The sequence below is a fragment of the Clinocottus analis genome, unplaced genomic scaffold (genome assembly GCF_023055335.1).
Source record: "Clinocottus analis isolate CAN_PGR_092001 unplaced genomic scaffold, fCliAna1.0.p SCAF_71, whole genome shotgun sequence".
In the NCBI taxonomy this organism is placed as follows: domain Eukaryota; kingdom Metazoa; phylum Chordata; class Actinopteri; order Perciformes; family Cottidae; genus Clinocottus; species Clinocottus analis.
Window position 1 is genome coordinate 232,501 of NW_027176231.1, and position 19,703 is coordinate 252,203.

At 46.3% G+C, this 19,703-nt stretch overlaps 1 protein-coding gene across 1 annotated transcript in view; it reads right to left on the reverse strand.

Moving 5' to 3' along the window:
• The window catches only part of LOC137779312 (X-linked interleukin-1 receptor accessory protein-like 2), a gene marked incomplete at its 3' end in the record, with an annotated part of 242,124 nt that extends 222,803 nt beyond the window's left edge, over positions 1 to 19,321 (reverse strand). Inside the window, exon 1 of the mRNA XM_068566951.1 lies at positions 19,203 to 19,321. The remainder of the gene's footprint in view (positions 1 to 19,202) is intronic.
• Positions 19,322 to 19,703: the final 382 nt, after the last annotated feature.

Here is a 19,703-nt window from a genome sequence, read left to right on the forward strand (position 1 = left end):
CTGCAATTCAGTGGAGTTTTTTATTATTTCTTTTCCTCTGTGCAGAAAGTTGCCGGCGTCTGCTTCCTGGTTGATAATGACACGGCAGAAAGTGCCGAAATTACAGGCTGCCACCGCCTGATGCTCCTTTTGAGCGCGCGACAAGGGAAGGGGGGAATATTAGAAGGGTAACTTGGGGAAGATGGGTTTCCTCTCTCTGGAGTGCGTGGAAACATCTCTCACTGTCAGCGACTCCACGACTTTTATTGCGCTTTTTTTTTTTGTTGTTGCGCTTTTTCTTTCTGCAGCGCTTGAAATAGGAGGGTAGAGCTTTTAGCGGGCGGTGACAGGAGGGAACAGGACAAGCCGTTTTGGTTGTAAGTGCTGAAGAGGATCCGGCCTTCATCGTGTGATCGCTGTGTCTGGGAGAAAATGACTAACATCACCACGACAAGGCTCTGCTAAACAGATGCTGCTCAATGCCAAATGGGTCATTACACCAACTAAACTGTGCACGAGTCTGAGTGTGTGTGGTGTGTGTGTGTGTGTGTGTTCACTTTGCAGACCGTGTGTGGGCATGTATAATGAATTGGTATGTTGTATTGATGAGGACATATGGTGTTTCCATATGGGGGTGTCACGCTTTGTGGAGCCTTAATACTGCGGCCGCTAGTTGATTTCTCTCTCCCGCTAATGTCTCCATCACACTCCATGTTGTTGTTGTGTAATTGTTATGGTTTTATTATTGCTCCGTGCTAATCTCTTATTAGTAGAATCTGCGTCTTGAAGGGTTTTTTTAGTATTATTTCTTCTTAAGTGGCAACCTGGGATGTGATCCACCTTCCTCAATGAGCAAACGACTGCATGCATCACTTCTATTCCCGTTAGGCACATGCTCAGAATCACAAGGCCTTCCTGCAGCCTGCAGGGAAAACAACGAAGTCTCAAGGCCTTAAACTTCATGAGCATCATGAACAATGAATGCCAGGGCAGACATATTAATAAAACAGGCTCAGAGGATTGCAGGTAAACCCGAGCTCAGCTCCGCCGCGTCTCCTGGGAATTACACGCGCTGCACTTGTTTTATTCCCAGTTACGTTACCCGTAATCGCCGCTAACGCGCTCTCGCTCCCGAGTGGGATTCTCAGCGAGAAAGCCGAGGAAGAGCCGGTGGTCGGAGAGTTCGGAGAGGCCAAACAAACGGGACTTTCACGCAGGAGAACGGTCATACTGCGAGTCCAAAAATACAAATATTCATGTTGCACATGAGACGTTAGACGCTTGCCAGCCAGTGAGCAGTGCCCGTTGACATGGATGCAACTTCTTGACACCGATGAGCTGATATTCAATGTAATGTGACTTGCAGGAAGAAAAAAAAACGAGTAGCTGTGTGAAGTTTGTGAGGCTGAGTGTGAATTTGACCTTAAAAAAAATAGCAATGGGTAATATTTAACTGTTTTTGATGCTTTTAATGTTTTTAAGTGAAGCACTTTGAATGTCCTTGTTGTTGAAATGTGCTATACAAATAAACCTGCTTTGCTTTTTTGTGATCCCCCTCCGGTGTGGGTTTATTGCATTAACTCCATACGCAGTCAGTCAGTCCTTCCCTGCAGGTTGTAGATCCGACCTTCTTGGCGCGTGGGCTGCACTGAGGGTGAAGCCGCTCACAGGCTCAAGGTCAAGGTCGTACCAAATGTACCTTTAATTGGCAGCGCTGTGCAAGCTCTTCTGACCCGAGCACACGCGTGAACAAAAGTAGATCGAACAAAAGCAGACAAACACACATATAAGGTCCGAGCACACGTATGGACGCACAGCTCCCAAGGCCGGTGGGTTGTGTGCTGGCAAGGGGAGGTGTGTGTGTGTGTGTGTGTGTGTGTGTGTGTGTGTGTGTGTGTGAGGGGGGTTCAGTGTGTACACGCTCCATCCTCCACACCAGATGTCAGCCGCGGTCACAACATTGGTGGTAACGAGAACGAGAAAGTACAGGAAAGAAAACATGTGAGCGAGGGACATGCAGAGGAAGAGAGAGAAGACATCGGGGTCAGAGAACAGAAGTGAAGGAGAGGAAGCGTCTAAATAGTGATTTATCACACACACACACACACACACACACACACACACACACACACACACAGTAACCCTGATCCTCTCATTTTTTTTCCTCCCTCTTTTCTCTCCACAAAATATTGCTAATGTGAATCACATTCCAGTACAATCATGAAGATAAAAAACCATAAAAAGTGCCAGAAAACACGTTTGGGCTCCAGTGACTCAAAGTTGTGACATTTTCTTCATCTTCATCATGTCAATTGTAGCTCGTATTTCACGGTTTGTCGCCACTGTGTTGCATAAGAACAAGAGAAGATAAACTAAGAAACATTTGCAAGAATTGCAGAAGAAGAAAATCCCAGTAACATTTGCACATTTGCACATTTGCACTGGGTGGATGGACGCTCACTGAAGCGTCGACCTTTCTTTCGCGTTACTGTACATTCGCTGTGTTCTCCGTGTCGTGATCCTGGTTCTGTTCGCCGCCTGCTGCAGACACCATCTTCACGTCAAGTCCATTTTATTTCTATAACCCGATGACACAATTCACAAATCTCCCCGAGGGCCCTTCCTCCATCTTCCCCTCTCGATCGCTCATCTGAACGTGTTGACTCGAGTAAAGGTTAAATTGCTATCTGGACTCTTCTCTTCCCTCAATGTTGACTCTATTTGTTCATGACTTGCAATGAAATGTACACAAACTGTACAATTTATACCTAAATCACTCTTTCAACAGCGTCTATGTGTTCATCTCTCGGCTGTAAAGGACTCAAAACAATAGAGAGAATCCTCGTTTTTATACTTTTGACTCGTTCCGAAACTATTTAATATGATTCTGTTTGTTTTCTGTCGTCTACATTTCATTTAGCGGATGCTTCGATCCAAAGAGACTTATATTGTTGCTCTGTACCCGTATGAACAGCAACGGGGACCAACCGTCTCGCTCAAGACATCCACATGAGCCGGGGGTTCGAACCACCAACCCTCTGACTGAAAGACTGGAACGCTAACCACTGAGCAAAAGTCTTCAAAAGCAAAATTATCAACAGAAAATATTCCACAATCTGCAAAAAAATACTCAGTTAACTTGAAGTTCAGCAGACTTGAGAATGAAAAATGCATTTTTGACCTGAAAGTCGAAGCACGAAGCCTCCCAGAACAAACCTTTCAGAATAAAAGCAGGATCTAAAAACCAATCTGACGTTGCGTCCTGCAGGATAATAAACGCCACTTGTTAGCGCAACGTCTGCCTCCATCCCTCCGTCCTGCTTCCTGCATCCCTCTGTCTCTTCCTCTCGGCTCGCACAGCGTTCAATGGTCATAGATCAACGCCCCGGCATGTTTCTCTGATAACATTAGACATTTATGAATAATAAATGGCCGCTCGCCCACTCCTTATTACTTATTGACATCTCGCTGTATGTCACATAAGAATAAATGAAGGGGATAAAAGCGACTGGCAGGGTCATTACGACCACGTCACCGCTCCTCCTTTTGTCACAAGGTGTTTGTTTCGCGTATTTGAACGAGATATTTCTAAACCCATTAGATATTCATGCGTTTCTTGACCCACTGAACTGATTATGTCAACTTCATTCTGCACATTTTGAAACCTCCTGTTGGAAGAAACATAGAAACGAGATCAGAGAAGAAGATTCTAGTCTTCCACCCGGTACTTGACCTCATTGGCTTATTTCCACCCAAATATCTGCACAACACGGGCGATGACACAGTTAAAGGAACATCTCGAAGGTACAAGAGGACAAGCAGAGATCCACATGGAGGCCGTGGAGCTCGTCTCTCGACTCTATCCACCAAAAACAAGATGGAGGACGGACGAGTCAGTGGACAGCAGCGGTGCAACGATCCGAAAACTAAGAGTTCGCAGGTTAAATTGAACCTCCAGAGATCTGTGAGACCACAACCTTTTGCCCATCCTTCATAACCTTTTGCCCATCATTCATAACCTTTTGCCCATCATTCATAACCTTTTGCCCATCCTTCATAACCTTTTGCCCATCCTTCATAACCTTTTGCCCATCATTCATAACCTTTTGCCCATCATTCATAACCTTTTGCCCATCCTTCATAACCTTTTGCCCATCCTTCATAACCTTTTGCCCATCATTCACAACCTTTTGCCCATCATTCATAACCTTTTGCCCATCATTCATAACCTTTTGCCCATCCTTCATAACCTTTTGCCCATCATTCATAACCTTTTGCCCATCATTCATAACCTTTTGCAGAACATTTATAACTTTTTGCAGAACATTCATAACTTTTTGCAGAACATTTATAACTTTTTGCTGATTTTATTCAAAAGCTCCGGTTCTGTTTATCGGCGTCTTGTCTTTTTTTGCAACCAGAAGCGACGGGAGAGGGGAGGAGCTAAGTGCAACACGACGCTGAGTAAGACATTTTTTGGCGACCGAAAAAGGTTCCAGTAACTTTTATTTTCACTGAAACAATAAATGAGGACGAGGAACTGAACGTCCTCAGTCACGAACGTTCTGTCACTAAACTAAAACAAAGTAGCCGCCATTTGGCAATTTGTTGCAAAAACCGCACACAAACACACTTCAGACACACACACACACACACACACACACACACACACACACACACACACACACACACACACGGACTCGGGGAAATCAACGAGAGAAGAAAGAAGTGTTGCGTTCCACGAGGACGAATCCCTGAGCTGATGAGACGAGCTGCAGGACAGCAGCTGACATTATGTTTCATTTCAATAACAAAGCCTCCGAAAAGTCCACCGCCTTCACAATATGCCCAGAGGGACACGCACACACACAGACACACAAACACACACACACACACAGACCAAGAAAACCGACACGATGTCCCACTTTGCTTTACAAATCGGCACAAATGAATTCCCTCCACTTTGAAATCAACACAAACTTTAACCTTAAAAAGCCAAGGTTGAGAAGACTTTGCTCTTTTATAGTATCTGTGTGTGCAGCGCAAACACACACACACACACACACACACACACACACACACACACACAGTTAATTGTCCCTGATATTCCCGCTGCATCCTTTTTAAAACCTGCTCTATTGACACTACAATGTTCCTCTGGGACCCTGAGAAATAATGTGCAAGCAAGATTTATTGCACACACACACACACACACACACACACAGGAACACACACACTGTAGCTGGCAGTGTTTACCAAGCCAACACACACACCCCCTCTCTCACACATATGTACACTCTTTCACTCAGAGACACACACACACACAAAGAAATACAGTGCACTGCAATATTTGTGTTGCTCGAACACACACACACACACACACACACACACACACACAATTACAGGGGTGTGTGTGTGGGGGGGGCTATTTAAATGCTAAGTAAGCGGTCTCATCCTTTTGGGGCGACGTGATTATACAGTCAATCTCACGAGCGATGCTTCACAACTGGATTTGCACATGTAGAACTTAATTACAAGAGGCCTCGCTTCTCCCCGCGTGTCGTATTCATGGGAGTGTGTGTCTATTGAGAGGCGGGATTGAAGTTATTACCTCGCTTCTGTGTGTGTGTGTGTGTGTGTGTGTGTGTGTGTGTGTGAGGACAATCTATCAGCAGTTTAGCTCAGATTAATGTTTACATAAACAGGTTTGGGGCTCAGTTGCCAGCTTCTCTTTCTAAACTCTCTCCCTCTCCTCACGGTCTCTCCTCTCTCCTTCCTCTGCCTTTGTTTGGATGTGTGTACCGCACGCACACACACACACACACACACACACACACACACACACACACAGCAACCCATTTAGGCCACCGCAATAAGTCCCGGTGAGTAGACGAAGTGGAGTAAATGAAGAGCAAGCGAAGGAGAAAGGAGGCGGCTGGTGATGGAGACTGACAAGCGTTTGTCGGGTACTTTGTGTTGAGTGAATGTTAACACGTGTTTGCCGGCTAAGATTGGCGTGATTGGTGAACATTAGCATGCTGACGACGCCGCACGCGTTCCCGTCGCAGCCTCACCGAGCAGAGCGCTGTGGAGTGTGGAGGAAACGCTCAGATCAAGCGTTCTGATTGGTTGAGAGGAGTCAGGGGGCGGGTGCTGCGTTCAGCCATAAAGTACAACCTGTTCACTTTTACCACCGCGTTTCACATCCGTGCTCACTCTAAATAAGTGTTCGTTATTTGTCATTTCTAGCTTGAAAGTTGCAACACGTGGAGTTTCTAAGCAACCGCCACACACACGGGACTGTTTTCTCTACGCTACACAACGCGATACACAACGTTTGGTGGCTGCAACTATTAGCTGAAAGGCAGCTAATATTGCTATTAATAATGTCGCTGGTAACCGTATTATAAAAGCAATAAGGTACTGGAGGCAGTGCTGTATCGACAATAATGCACAGTTCAAGGGTTTCAGTACATTATTGACGACACAGAACTGCCTCCCGTCCCTTATTGCTTAAATATATTTGCAATATGCAATTTAGAAAAGTCAATTTTGCTCAAATGAAACAATGACGTCTCTTTTTTGACACGTAATATTGAAAATGCGTCGCAGTAAAAGTAAAAAAAAGACAAAGTGTTGTGTTGTTCAGTCTCCAATCTTTTCTTTTTGTGTGTCTTTCTGCAGCACCTGTGCACAGCGGTGATCATCCACCCCCGATGTCCACACACTAGCGTTCCACGTCGCGACACAAAGGGCTCGTTGCTGCATGAGCTGCGACGTGGACGTTCTGAACACATCTGGCTGCGAGCGCTGAAGGCTTTTTTTTCTTTCTCATTTGCATAAAGTTAAAGTTTCCCTATGCGCTTGCGTTTTAAAGCAGCTCCGGCTGAATGTTTTCTACTTCCTGGTACGGTCTGAGGAATCAAACACTGCCACCGCCTTCCTGAAGAGAACTACTCTTCTTCTTTTACACCGACGTCTTCATTTCTGGGAACTTCTGAGGAGCAGCGTTGGACCTTTTCAGACTTTCATCTTTCGTATTTCTGCCAGAAAGATCACTTTCCGGCGCACGTCTTCATCTTCAAGTACGAACACATGCGTGTTAACCGATGCGACGTCGCCCTCCATCATTCACCGTCTCTCTGCCGGCTTATCCTCGGTGTGTCTCAGCACATGTTGGTCAATACCGGTATCGGTCGCCAGTCCGTCACGTATTGACGCCGCCGGCTGATTTATAATCTCTAGTTCGCCAATCTGCCTGTTTTATAGACTGCGGAAGGAAACTGGAGCACTTAAAGGAAACGCGTACGGACGTGTTGCAGCGCATGAAGATGGTGGAGGAACCTTCTCGCTCTGTGGCCTCCAGGCAGTTTGTCAAATAGTCATCAAACGTTTAAATTGGATGATTTGGATGAATGCAAATGAATAGCAACGGTGAAGGAAAGCCCATTAGGGTCGTTTGTTGTGTATTAAATACTGAGAAAGACCACTTATTGTTGCGGACGGGTCAACGAGCATGACCTTTGACCTTAAGATCGATGTTCCAGACCGATGTTTGTGTCCCAAAGTGTTGGGAAGTGATGCGATTGTGCCGTTTAAAAACATATTTTACATCCCTACTTAACCCGGTGAAAACTGTGGAACCAATTTTTGGCTCCAGAGCTCTTTTTCACTGTGTTTGAGTCGTCGTAGAAACTAAATTAATTCATATACTTGTGTTTATTGTGTTTATTTGTTCAGCAAAAAAAAATCACTTTTAAAAGATATGTTGATGGTAACTATGAACATCCAGCGTGATATGATCCAGATTCCCCAAAAAAGCCTCCTGGAGCGTCAATAAGACACCTTTATAGAAAGATTAGGACCTAAAGAATCAGAATCTGCAACAAAAAAATCACAATTGAACAAAGTCTTGTCCTGTTAGGAGAGGTTTCAGTCAAAAAAAACTGTCGTTCGGTTCAAAAATAGAAACATTACGTATTTAAAGCCAAAAAGATTGTCTAAATGGGGCATGCTGGGACTTAAAATGGGAATTTTCGCACGGTTTCTGAAAGGTTAAATACAGAGAAAGACCACTTATTGTTGCAAAAGGGTCAACGAACATGACCTTTGACCTTAAGATCGATGTTCCAGAACGATGTTTGTGTCTAAAGTGTTGGGAAGTGATGCGATTGTGTAAAAACATCTGTTACATCACGATTTACTTGTTGCATTACCTCTAATGTCGAGCATCTTAAGAGGTATTCCAGCTCTTTTATTTAAGGCCGCAGCGACTTAATGGACGGATCACAGCATCGCCCCACCTGTCCAGGTGAAGCTCCGCCCACAGAGCACCGACAGAGCACCGACAGAGCACCGACAGAGCACCGACAGAGCACAGACAGAGCACCGACAGAGCGGACATCTTCACTTTGCTGAGAGTTTATCGCCGCTTTAACAACCCGGACTCCGACCTCTCTCTATTGTTTAAAAGGCCCATAATCACATATTTCACGGCACATTCGGTTCCTATATAACGCTGATCTGAGGACACATTATCCCTGAAAACCACGAAACTGGCAACCGGCAACCGGCAACCGGTGCTCAGAGAGCGCCTGCTGGCAAGAAAAAAAAGAGAGAGAGAGACAATTTTGAGCCGGAGTCTCGCGGCTTCATTCAGACCGCGGCGCCGTCGGCGGCGCCGGAGAGCCGGTGCCAGCGAGGCGCCTCCGGGCCGGAGAGGAGCTGCCGCGCAGCATCACAATGTTCCAGCTGCAGTCGACACGGCGACGCAGATGAACTTGTGTCCGCAGATTGTGCGACCGCAACTTGCTGCAGCGAATATATAGATGTATATATATATATATATATATATATCTATATATATATATCTATATATATATCTATATATATAGATATATATATATATATATATATATATATATATATATATATATATATATATATATATATATATATATTTATATATATAGAGAGAGAGAGAGAGAGAGAGAGAGAGAGAGAGAGAGAGAGAGCTCGTATTTACATTTAATCTTGACGGATAGCGAAGGAAAAAAAAAGGCAATTTCCAGTATCGTCAAATGAATCTGGTCATGTTTTCATATGAAACCTCGAACACGCGTGATGAAGTGTTTGTTTGACGGTTCGGCCTCGTGGAAGTGTTGTTGTGTCTCCTCTCCGGTCGTAAAGGCTGCAGAGATAAATGGAGAGAGCAGAAGAAGGAGGGAGCCGGGGGAGGGAAGGAAAAGAGAGCGAGAGAGCAGGACACCAGAGGATAGAAGAAGCCTCCATTGTTTCGTATGTTCACACACACACACACACACACACACACACACACACACACACTTCTATTTTCTGTAGCGCTGAGGGGACTGAAAAAGAGTGAACAAGAGTCCCCAGAGGACAAACAGGTTAACCTGCCAGTTTTAAGCCTACACACTCTCACACACACACACACACACACACACACACACACACACACACACACACACACACACACACACACACATATATATATATACATATATATATATACACACACATATATACACACACATATATACACACACATATATACACACACATATATATACACACACACACACACCAGCCTATGTTGGAGATGAAAATACTTTCTACTTAAAAAAATACACACGTATTTTTTTAAGTAGAAAGTATTTTCATCTCCATCAAATGGCGCCACTTGAACCTGAAGTCGTGTAAATGATCACAAGCGACAACATCCAGCCACACGGACTCTTTTCAGGCGCCGACGTCTAACGCGGTCGATTCCTCAGCGAGCCACCGCGCCAACGCGCCAACGCGCCACCGCCGGGTGCCTAACTGCCCGTGACTGCGTGGCGCCCGGCGGCCCTGAAGGCACCACCGCTGATTTGAAGCGGTTCAAACCGGCTGTGACACGTCTAATCCCCCCGCTGATCTGCATCCACCCGTACGCATGCAGGTCTTTGATCTGTGGCGCCTCTCACAGGAGGCGAGCCAGGACGCGTGACAGGAGGCGAGCCAGGACGCGTGACAGGAAGTGTGACAGGAAGTGTGACAGGAAGCACAACCTTGTGCGGCAGCACGCGCTGAAAATGGAGGGAGTGATGTCGAGGCGACACTCGTCAGTCCAACATAGAAACCTGTGCAACCGGTTCCAATGGATCCTGACAGGAAGCGGCACATGAAGCCTGTGTGTGTGTGTGTGTGTGTGTGTGTGTGTGTGTGTGTGTGTGTGTGTGTGTGTGTGTGTGTGTGTTTGTGTGTGTGGCCACAGGTAACTCCTATCTGAAGCAACGTAAACGTAGCATTCCCAAGAAATGATGATGTACGCCGTCCACGACATCACGAACAAGGACGTATGAAGAACACACAAGACTCAGTGTGAGGGAATTGAAACGTTTTTTTGGACTTTTTTTCAGCAAAAATGCAACAGAAAAATGAGAAGTACGTTTTCGTAACCGTAGCCGAGTCTGCAGCAGCAAATCTTTTGAGTGTTTTCATGTATGAACTACATCAGAAATGCATTTACTTTCTTTCAAAAGTGATATAAACTCGCTTTAAACAATCTGTGTCCGGTTGACTCGACTTAAAGGCGATGAAGTGGCGAAGAAAACTCACTTTTTACACGTACATATGACTTTGTTGAGTCCCGACCGACCCACAAACTGAACTTAGACAACCCAGTCGGTTGTGTTGTGGGCTGCCAACATGTGATTCAGCGAGCCAATCACAGGCTGCCCTTCCAATTTTCAGACAGAGGGTGAATGCGGGAATATATTCGGACAGACAGTATGGGAACAATTGTGTTTTTTGAACATGTTATGTTCCAATACAAAGCCGACATACCCGAAAGGACGCAGCTGTAAATAGCACGACATGTCCCCTCTGACAGAATGAAGACAGGCTCGTCTTCTTGACGTTGATGCTCATGACTCGTGGCTTCATTTTCGTCCTTTCACCTGATTCGATATCACAAAGGTTTTTTTTTTCTTGAAGCAGGTTTTCAAAATGTATTTATTGCGTCAACTCCTCAGGTTCCCGAAAAACAGGCGCGCTTTGAATCGTTTCCGACAGCAGCCGATGGAGGGAAGCGACCCTGGTCCAGATGATCCGGTGAAATGTTGACCGGATACGAGAGTGAAGTCGTGGTTAGACGTCAACGTCGGAGCGTGAACGTGGTCCATAGATCTGGATCAGCGCTCCAGGAAACGCCGCTTTGGAAAAACGCTTTCGGCCGAGACTTAAGTCGAGACTTTACTGTGGACTTAAATACGAGGACAAATGTACTTTTAACAAATTAACATATTTTGTGTGTATTTAAGAATTCATTGATACTTATACAAGTGTATAAGAGAAACTGTGGTCACACAAGTGTTGATTTTACTGGTTTATTTTATTCAAAAATCATCATTTCATGGATTCATTATCTCTGTGGACTTAAATCCTTGTTGTATTTGATGACCTTGCATCTGAAATGATGCATTGAGTTTGTGGAAAGTACCATTGAGTTTGTAGAAAGTACCATTGAGTTTGTAGAAAGTACCATTGAGTTTGTAGAAAGTACCGGTCTCAAAGGGCCGTCCGAGAGGTTCTGGATGTTTGATCCCATTTTCAAAACAGCATAACACAACCGTCTGATTTGTTTCACAGCTTCCAGGCGAGAACACAGCGTTAAAGCTTCTGTTCAATTCAATTCAGCTGCTTTGTGGATCACAATGCTGCAAGAAACCCACAAACTCTGCTGGTGCGCTCAGGGAGACTTCTTCTTCTTCTTCTTCTTCTTCTTCTTCTTCTTCTTCTTCTTCAACTGTTGTGGAAAGTCTGAGAATCAAAGACCTCTAACGTTCTGCACAATGTGTATTATAAGAGGGAGCAGCCGCCGTCTATCGATCAGAGCATCGGGGGTTCGATCCCCGGCTCTGCTAGCCCATGTCGATGCGTCCTCGGGCAAGGCACTTAACCCCAACTTGCTCCCGTAGCAGCGCCTCCAATGTGTGAGTGTTGTGCTGTTAGTTAATCCTGACGGGCAGGTCGCACATTGCATGCTCGTGTGTGAATGGGTGTAAATGGGTGAATGATGTCATGGAGTGTTAAAGAGCTTTCAGCGGTAAAGTACAGTGTATTTAACATTTAAAAAACTGGGTAAATGTTCATCTTCTAGTTCAGTTTTTCTAGAAACTCGACATCAACCATCAGATGTCAGAACATCGTCGATGCCACACAGAGAAAAGATAAAAATGCCCAAAATGGTTCATAGAAAAAACCACAAAGACACTTTAGAACAAAGATCTAAACATTTTCTTTTACACGCTTCAAAGAAGCAGAACAGGTGCCTCGACTGAACGTTCTCTGAGGAACCTTTTCTGGTTCTTCGACCAACTCTCATTTTTTCGATTTCCTTTTGCAAACGTACGACATCCCACGTATAATAACTCAAACACGAGCTCTTTAGTGTCAACAAAGAGCCCCGAGACGAACACCAGGAACCATCCGGCAGATAAAATGGTTCTTTCCTGGGTGACGGGTCTTGGTGGAACCACACCGTCTCCTGAAGAACCCGATGAGGTGCAACACGAGGGCTCCGGCTCGGATCTGCAGAAACACGGCGAGGTTTACAAAGTGGAATCAGCAGATAAACGTGTCGAATCAGTCCGAGCGAGACGCTGATCTTTGCCGTATTCCTGCTGCTGCCGGAGCGGCGGCTGCACGGCTGCTGCTGTGTACACTATTGCTCCGTTTGATCAGAATCCATAGGGATTGGCCTGTCAGCCCACGTTAAGTCAACTCAGGAGAGGCCGGGCACACTGGTGGATGTGCTGAAGGGTGAGCCGGAGAGTCGCGGCGAGGAGGAATCATCGCATCTCATCGCATTTACATTCTGCGTTTGGAATTACTTATTTGAATTACCGAATGTTTGCTCTCTTAACAGAGCGAATACTGTCGCAGTGAACAAAAAAAAGTGACGCTTACTAAATAGTTGAACATCTGGGGCTGCTGTGAGCTTCTCTTTGTGTCTTTAACATCTTGAGATGTTGGGAAACGGAGTCGGACTCGAGAGGCGACGGGAAATTTGAGAACCGATTAAAAAAGCTGAGTCATCGACAGACGACAGACGACTGAGGCCGATGGCGATGGCGACTGCCTCGTGTCAGCTGCCTTTGAGCATAAGCCTGCGCCAACGTGATTGGGCAATAGTGCAATCCAAAGAGTCCGGTTGCCTCCAGATACTGCGTGTGGTCGCGTCCCATTGGTGGTATGACGGACGATAAAGCAGGGCGAGCTTTCTGGTGTCAACTTTATCTATTTCAGAGTGTGTTTTCAGATATTTTAGTTGTATGAAACATTCTCAGTCTCAGCTCAATGACTTCTTCAGCGTTTGGTTGTACTCCGCTCTGTCGTGTCACTTCTGGTTGCAAAAAAAACAAGATGGCGGCGACCATAAAGCCGAACTCAAGGCTTCCAAATGGCCCACGGGCACAAGGGACCTTTTTTTTTTTTTAGAAAGCATAATGGAGGGTTTGCTGTCTGATCAAGTGACAGAGAATCTTCTTGAAAGGACGGTCTCACATAACACGCATGTACAATATCCACACGTGAACGTTTGATGTGATATCTTAATGGGAGAAAAACATATCCTTTGATATTGCTTATAATATAGCCCAGTGTGTGTGTGGTTGTTTGTGGGAGGGGGGGGGGGGGGCACGCTCTGTCGAGTCCAGATTAGCTGTGCTGTGATCCTTACAGACACACACACACACACACACACACACACGTTCAGAAAACATTGCATTAATGATCATAACCAATAAATGAGTGTGCTGTGTGATGCCGGCGCTCTGCTGAACCCCAGAAGACTTTTTCTATTAGCACACAAGAGAAAGCTTTTGATGATGAGACGTCGACGCACACACACTTTTCTCTTAGTGTGTGACAATCTTCTCATGCAGCTCTTTAGATATATGACTTATTTGTCTTTGAACTCTTGGCATTGTAAAATGATGTCATTTAAATACCGTACAGTAAGCGACGGTTTAGCACTTTTTAGGGTTTAAGGTTCAGCTGAGAAAACAAAATGACGGAGCGGTTTGAACGCAGGACCGATGTGAGCTTGTTTAACTTCAAACAGCCGGCGGCAGATTAAACGGTTCGGCATTGCTCCGTTGCCAAGGTTTCTTCAACTTTCCCTTCCCGGGACGCAGAAGAAAAATGTCGTCTCAGTCCGGGATCCAGTCTCATTAAAGCATATTGCCTCTTTCATCAAGCGGCGGCGCGCCAGAAGGAGGCCCGAGACCAGGACGCCTGACACAAGGACGGGTAATAGCTGCGATCCAGACGCCGTGACCGGGAGATGAGTGATGCCGCCAGGGACGCTGCGGCGTCTGCTTCTCAGGGAGGAGAAACACTAAACTCAGTGGCCGTGATGTCCAGGACATGACGCCGCGATGAAAGTCCGTCGTTGGCGCTGGAGACCGAAGGGTAGAAAGCGTGGCGTCCCGTCGGAGACGAGGGTTGAAGCCACAAACGTAGTCGCAGGGTTCTGTTAGCTCGCGCGCGCTAGTCCTTAGAGGTCGCCGCGCGGACCGCACCAACCTTCAGCCGCATGACGTTTGCTCAAAAGCTCGTCGTCAGCAGGCGTCCACCCTGCTGACGATGAGCAAGACGCTGAATCACTGAACGCTCATCGGCTGCGGGGCTCCGATCTGAGCCGAGTGACCTCCACCGAGATGAGAGCCGACCTCCAGGCAGCACGGCAGCGCTGAGCCAACGCAGCGGCCTCATTAGCCGCGGTAGAAAGCACCGAAAACACCAGTTTAAACATTTTTGCGGTTGTTTTTTCCACCGTTTTAGTCTTACAAATCTCACCCAGCAAGTTTCCCGATTGCAACAACCTTCATTACAACATTAATAATGCAAAGCAGCTCAGGGGAGACCGAGCAGACTTTCTTGCTTTTAGGTGTTAAGAAATACTTGTTGGGATTCTTGCAAAAGCACAACGAGAAGATCAATACACCAACGTTAGATGGATGACTGGAGCCAGGCGATGGTTAGCTTAGCATAGCATAAAGACAGAACACAGGGGCTATTTACTAAGATAACAAAATCCAACAACCGGCATCTTGAAAGCTCTTTATCTCATTATCTTTATTCTAGACATAAAAAGCTGAGTAAAAGCAAGAGGTTTTGCTTTTTAGGGTTATGTGTTGCGGTTTTGTTGCCTGAACATAACTCTGTGAATGTTTTCCTTAACTAAACTATACATTTGTGTTGGATGAACCTAACTTTGTGGGTTTTACTGAACCTAGCTGTCAGCATACAGGTGAGAAAGAGAGAGGCAGCGTTGTGTTGTGCAGCTCTACGTTAAGCAGAACGTGTCCTGCTGTAAAACACCTGACGGCAAACCCTTGTGGTAAACACAACTAACAAAACAAATCAACCTTGCCACTTCTCGTCAGCCTCAATGATGTGTGCTTTCCATGTTTTCACATATTCAAAATGCAATTAGCGAGCCGGCTGAATGTATTTCTGCCTCTTGCCAAAAATGCCATTGAGCAAGTGCTTTCATATGACACACAAATAAAGACTCTTTGATCATTTCAGCACGCATGACATTAAATTATCCCCGAGTTTCACAGAAGTGTAAGGATTACTACATTGTGTGGCATCACTTTGATCAAAATTGCTCTTTGAAATTTCGCAATACACAACTCATAATGGTATCGCGCACGCCAGGCGGCATACGACTGATCAGAGGTTTCTATTTAAAACAGAAGTCGTGGCATCAGAGCCTCAGAGAGCCACCGAACTCCAAAGAAACTAACTTTAAAGAAGCAAAAACAGCTGTTTTGTTTCTTCCCATAGCCAAGAACATATTTTCGCTTTTAAAATAAACACCCCAAAAGGAAACTTGGGAACGTTGAGGTTCAAAGCTGAGAGAACCAGCGAGGTGCGAGGTCCCTTCAGTGGAGGACTCGTCGGCCATTTGCAAACCCAACCTGGCAACCGCTCGGCTTCTCTTTGCACCTTCTGGAGACAAACGCCAACGTCAGCCCCGATCGATGTCGCCATTTCAGGTAGACGGGTCATGTGACGGTACGTCCAGCGGGTGATAGCTAAATGTGGGCGGGTCTTGAAGAATCACCAGACAATCACCCGTCACTAAAAATGTCCTCCAAGTGGCGAGAACACGACGAGCCGGGGGGAAACCACGCTGGCAAATCGGCTTTGACTGCTGAATAACGTTTGCTTGAGTCTGGAGCTTTCAGTCCGATCACATGATCTTCTTCTGGAGGAAAACCTCGACTGCAGAATGTCGGTAGGTCTTCAAAAATCATCCGTCACTTGCAGTGAAATGTCCTCCAAATGGCGAAAATATGACGAGCTTTGACTGCTGAAAAATGCGAGTAACGTTTGCTTGAGTCTGGAGCTTTCAGTCCCGTCACATGATCTTCTTCAGGAGGTAGAAATCACAGTGTCGATCCACCATTTTGCTTCCTGTTTGGCCCCAAAGAGCGTCTATCAATCTGGTGAAGAAGCTCATGTGACGTGACCCCAAAAAAGCTCCAGAGCAGCTCCTCCTAAAAAGGTCAACAGCGAATACGCGACCGCCGCAGTTCCCAGAATGCATTGCGTCTCGGCCGCTCGCTCTGCATTCGGGTCTGAAGCTTTCATTCGACGGTTTCTCACGGAGTCCATAAACTAAACGCCGGCAAGAATAATTGGTGCAAACTGGCTGAATCTACAATATCTCAACTCCACCGGCGAGCGGCTTACAGCTCTTCAATAGCACCCTCCCTCTCTCCCTCTCTCCCTCTCTCCCTCTCTCCTTCTCCCTCTCTCCCTCTCCCTCTCTCCCTCCTCCCTCGTTCGCCCCGCTGTCCTCTCAGCCAGACTTCCTCTCTCGTATATTTTCAGCGCCTCTCCGCTCTCTGTCAGCCCTTCCACAATTTATGGATCTCTCTCTCTCTCCTCTCCTGTCCTGGTGTCTCTAAATCTACACTCCCTTCTTTATTCACTCCATCTCCCCTCCTTCCTTCAACCGTTTCCCTCTCTCTCTCTCCCTCTTTTTCCTTTTCATGTTCTGCCTCCTGCATCCTCCCTTCCTCTTTGCTCTAATCGTCTCATTTCAGCTCAAATCAAAGAGCGGTAATCACTTTAAAGATCAATTAAATGCAGCTTCACAGACAGACTTCTGTCACGCTCCTCCTCTCCTCTTCTTCCTCCTCTCTCCTCCTCCTCTCTCCTCCTCCTCCCTGTGATCTCTCTGTTTTTCATCAGTTCATCCGTCTCTCACTCTTTTCTACCTGCCTGCTCTAAATGTCGCCTCTTCCATCTCATCTTCTCTTTTCATACGTTCCTTCAATCTACTTGTTCTTTTACCTTCAACCCAGTTGATCCTAACGAGCAACGATCGAGGCTGCTGGGAGGTAGCGGTGACATCACTGATGGGGGCGTGGCCAACAGACCACGCCCACCTGATGCAAATGTAGTTGTTTAAACTTCTATTTTTAAGTGTTGTGCTCGTCTTCAGTTTGTTTGAGGGTTTATTTATGAGCACAAGCGCTGAAGAAGTGAGATGTTTTCTTCCTCTCTTCCTCTCCTCCTCCTCCTCCTCCTCCCCCTCCTCCTCCTCTTCCTCTCCTCTCCTCCTTCACCCTGTAACTCTCTCCTGCTAATAGATGGAGGCGTCGTTCTGCTGCCAGTTCATCCACCTGCTGGTCAGATCTATAGGACAGCAGCTTCACACTGTAAATCAACACACACGTGTGCACACACACACACACACACACACACACACACACACACACACACACACCTGCAGCCTTGATGGCCGCTCGGTGATGCTCACCTTGTTGCTAAACGGCCGAGACAATTAAACCCCACCACTGAGTGTGTGTGTGTGTGTGTGTGTGTGTGTGTGTGTGTGTGTGTGTGTGTGTGTGTGTGTGTGTGTGAGAGAGAGAGAGTAAGAGCCCTGCTGTGACTTTGTTTTCACACACACATCATTAAGCTACAAACACACACTCTGTCGTCGTCCTTGCATTTCGACACACAATCTCTCTTTCTTTACACAAAGAGAGAGAGAGAGAGAGAGAGAGAGAGAGAGAGAGAGAGAGAGAGAGAGAACACCTGCTGGCTTGAAGCTCTCAGACAAACAGCTTCTGTGTTCGGTGAGACTTTAACAAATGGGGAAATTATACAGTGGAACCAGAACGGCACCCTTTCACCCAAAGGTGCTTCACCCAGCTGTGTGTGTGTGTGTGTGTGTGTGTGTGTGTGTGTGTGTGTGTGTGTGTGTGTGTGTGTGTGTGTGTGGTGTGTGTGTGTGCTCACACTTGACTTGATGTAAGCTGCGTGTTTTTGAGGCGTATGATGGAGCAGAGCGGTTTATCAGGGGAAGGGCCTTACGGGGGGAGGAGTTTACAGGGGGAGGGGCTTACGGGGAGGGGCCTCACAGAGGGGCGGGGCCTCAGTGTGGTAGTTGTGTTTAGAGGTTGTACATGGGAGTTATGTATTATTGTAGCCCTGATTTTTCCTGTTTTTTTTATGATTTTTATGTTTAATTTGATACATAACATGATTTTTTTTTCTTGATTTGTGAGCTGATATAAAAAAAGTTCCCTCAATGAAAAGTGAGTGAAACCACGTCAGAGCCGTGAAATGACCACAGAGCTTCAGGCGCGCGGTGGGGGCGTGTTGGTCACGCTGTGAGTCAGAGGTCAGAGGTCAACACAAAGGAAGGCCGTTACAACACATCCAGCATGAACAATGTGTGTGTTCTGATGACTTTGTGACGCGTCTCTGCCTCGCGGCTCCTGAAGGGAACGTCCGTCACCAGGATGAAGCCTCACGCGCGCTCGAGTTTCTCGTACACGCGCATCTGCGTTTGGATGAATGAATGATGAGCAGCAGCCTATCGACCTCACGACACACACACACACACACACACACACACACACACACACACTTTCTCTCTCTCGTGCGTAAAATCTCTCTCTCTCTCTCTCTCTCTCTCTCTCTCTCTCTCTCTCTCTCTCTCTCTCTCTCTCTCTCTCTCTCTCTCTCTCAACAACCCACAGAGCAAATAACTCTCTTCCCTTCCTCCCTTCCTTCCTCTCATCCTCAACAGCCCGTGAAGTAACCTCATAACACACACGCGCGCGTAAAAGGAGCGTTTGTGTAGTTGTGTAGTTGTGTAGTTGTGTCTCGTCTCTTCTTACCGGAGCTCCGGAGCGACTCTTCCTGAATCCGCAGCGGCTGATGAGAGACTCTCCACCGGGACGGAGTCCGTCTTCACATCCGCGGAAGTAAATCCCACCTCTCTCTCTCTCTCTCTCTCACTCTCTCTCTCTCTCTCTCTCTCTCTCTCTCTCTCTCTCTCTCTTCTCTGTACGTGGGCCCACTGCATACAGCATCTTAGACTAGGAGCGCTGATCAGAGATCAGCTTGCCTCCTCATTCGCGGTGACCTTTACATGGGACCTGATCCCTGATCAGTGACACTTCTCTGACATGCTCCATGAATACAGGCTCTGATTTTAGGACGTCACCATCATGGCAAGTTTGTTACAGCTGCATAGCAGATTTTGGTAGAATATTAAAAACCTGTTTGTATGGTTGTCTGTCTCAACACAGATATAATGATGTCTCACTCCAATTTTAAAAACAAAAATAGCATATTTTATATTTATATTATAATGTGTATGCTTAATAAATAATTAT